The sequence below is a fragment of the Pygoscelis adeliae genome, unplaced genomic scaffold, assembly GCF_000699105.1.
Source record: "Pygoscelis adeliae isolate BGI_AS28 unplaced genomic scaffold, ASM69910v1 Scaffold87, whole genome shotgun sequence".
Lineage (NCBI taxonomy): Eukaryota > Metazoa > Chordata > Aves > Sphenisciformes > Spheniscidae > Pygoscelis > Pygoscelis adeliae.
In genome coordinates, this window is record NW_008825098.1 from 3,193,582 (window position 1) to 3,196,723 (window position 3,142).

Consider the following 3,142-nt stretch of genomic DNA (forward strand, 5'->3'; position numbering starts at 1 on the left):
AGGTAAATGAATATGTTTTTTTCAGCTGTAATTTAATTTAAAGTATCCAGGAGTAAACAAGAGAGGATAAAACCCAATCTTTTATCTTGACAAAGATAATTAAGGGTTTATAAATATTTTATTTGACAAGTGAGGTCCTTGGCAACACCTGCATTGTGCCCAAGGGCTGAGTTCCAGCTTAGACAAAGAACAAATTTTGCAGGTGGGTTGGCTCCAGGCAGCTGCTCAATTGAATAACCTTACCAGCAGTGCAGCTGGAACATGGGCCTAGTATTTTCCAAATGTCAAAGGACTGGGCCGGACACAGACAGTTCCCACCAAACTCTTCTGCAAAATACCAGCACTTGGCTCAACCAAGCACAACTCGTAAGAAATGCTGAGTTTTATGGTACGGGAGGTTGAATCTGATGAAGAGACCTCTTTGCTAGTGTCACCATTTAGGGAGATTATTCTTAATTAAAATGCAAAGCATCATGAAAGGTCCAATGGTGGCTGAGGGATTCAAACCAAGCAGATTTGTTGCTCCCATCATAGCTCAGCCTTTAAGAAGCACAGAGCACATTTGCTGCTTCATTCCACTTCATAACACCATGGAACAGACATCAGGGTTGGAAGATACATGAAGACTGAATGGTGACCACATTTTAAGTCTTCTAGAGCAGGCCTAGCCGTTCAGATGTAGTTGCAGTCATTGAAGCTGACCATAAGAAGCAAGAATAACTGCCTTGACATTGTTCAGAAGTGGGTTTTGTTGAGGCAGGAGCAGCAACGGACCATCTACAATATTATCGTTAACAAACTGATAGTCAACCCCCTTTTTGTCTGATTATCTGAACAGATATCTCCTCATACCGTGGCACAGATGTAGCATGTACATAGAGCAACATCACAAGCCACATTGATTTAAAAAGAACTCCAATCTTACGGCATTTGCCATTGGCTTTTTTCTGGAAGGTTGGTTTATTTGGTTGTCTCCTGGAGGCTTTGCCAGCCATTTGTTTTTGCCCGCTTGAGAGGTGGCGTGGCTAGTGCACTGCGACAGTGGCACTCTGGGCTTTTAACTTATCAAATCTCCAATGGAAACGCCAGAACCTTTTTGTGTCACAAACTAAGTAGCAGCAGCAAAAGATGGAAAAACAGTTTGTCCGTCATGGTGAAGACCTGCTCATGCTGCCAGGAGTACAAAGCAGAAGGCAAGAAACCAAAGCCACTCCGACGTGATTAAGCTTACATACGTCTCTTCCTGCCAGAGGCTTATTTGCCCTCTGGAGAGAAGGTACGGGGCTGACTGGGACTGCTCAAAAACAGAGACAAGTGGCTGAATGCAGCTGGCCAATAAAACCATAAATTGTCTTGCCGGCCTCCCCCGTGACTGCTGGAGCTGCACAAGGAGACCTAAGGTTCCCATAATCCACAAGGAACATCTATATTTCTTGTGGAAAATCCCAATGATATTCCTCAACTGGCACCAATTTTTATCCCTTTCCTCAAACCCAAAGCCGGACAGAGCATTCAGATTACACCTGCTATGCAGCTCTTAAATTTTTTACTAGAGCCACAGCAAAGCAGTTTTTAATGCCCCCAAAGCTCTCACAAGAAGGTGGTGGACATACTGGTGGTAACTGCAAGCGGCCACCACCAGCAGCCCATGAAGTGCTCAGGTGGGAAGGTGTACCCCATACGCCCTAACAAGCTTTGGCATCAGCTTAAGCCCTGGTCTGGGGATCACAGAACAAGACCCATGTGACAGATTTATTCAGAGCCTTGGGAAAGCAGCCCTGAGTTTATAACCTGAGGATTCAGAGGACAACCTTCTCGGTCTTGTACGGACCTGACCATCGCTGCCATTTTTGTAAAGCTCACCTTTAGGACAGGTAGGTGCATTAACTGCAGCGCAGCACCCTTGGGACTGGGAGCACCCATTGCCACAGAGTTTGTGACTGGCTGCCCCTGGAAAGCACAAATGTGATGCAAAGGGGTTTTACAAGGGAGTGCACTTGTGCAAGCTGGGAGATGTGTGCCGCTGCAGTTTCTAACCACTGATGAAAGCCAAGCTCAGCAGAACCACCCACAGAAACACGTGCTTGTGCTAATAGAGATGGGTGTTAGCCAGCAGTGCTTAAGGGGGGCCATCAAGGCAGATGCCTGGGAAGGTTTAGCAGGGAACAAGACAAAAGCACAATGTTGAGGTGCTCATAACCATTGCACTTTTGAAGCACAGGGAAAGAAGAGCTCTGTTCTCTCTCCTGACACGGCACGGCTGTTTTACATTTTCCTCATAGTTCATGAATCTTTCTCCTGACTGCAGAAACCCAGGAAGAAGAAGATTTATCTTTGCTCTCAGGAGGCATCCAAAGACAAGACCAACAGTAAGTAAGTCTGTAAGGAGCCCACAATGGATGTCATGCAGCACCCATGGGATTAGGAGCACCCATTGCCAAAGAGCTTGCAACTGGGCGTCCATGGAGAGGGCAGGTGGGCAGCAAAGAGGTGATTAGCATCACCCATCCTGTGCTGATCTGGTCTGGGACCAGAGGATCCACTCTTGGAAATAAATCCTACGTTCAAATAGTCAACTGTGAAGGTACATAAGACTTTGCTGCAGCTTGCTGTTCAAAGCAGAAATGCCTTCCAAACAGCTTCAAGATGCACATGAAGGACTGAAGTGGATATAAATTCAGGTTTTGGATGGGAAGGACCGAGCTGCTCTTTGTGCTTCTGCTGGTGAGGACCCCCAGCCAGCTCCGGCCAGTTGCACTGGAGTCGTGACCAAATGCTTGGGCATGACGATGCAGGCAGCACTCAGTGTGCATGAGGACAGCGCATGAACTGGCAAAGCGGTACCCGACCCTGCACCAAACCCGTGTGCGGGTGCTCTGTACAGCACCAAACATCCCGCTCCCTATCCGGGATGTCCTGGGGATCGTATCGGCTGTGCCGCCGCAGCCCCTACGCCTTGGTGTCATGCAGGTGGGGGGACCCAGGCACCCCTGCCCACCCGGCTCCCCGCCAGGCAGTCCCCAGGGTACCCCACAGGCAACCAGGAGCCCAGCGACACCCGGGGTCGCCAGTATCAGGGGTCACCCCGCCCAGCCGGACCCCAGCATGGCTGGACCCCCCCGGGCACGGTGGGCCGGGGCGG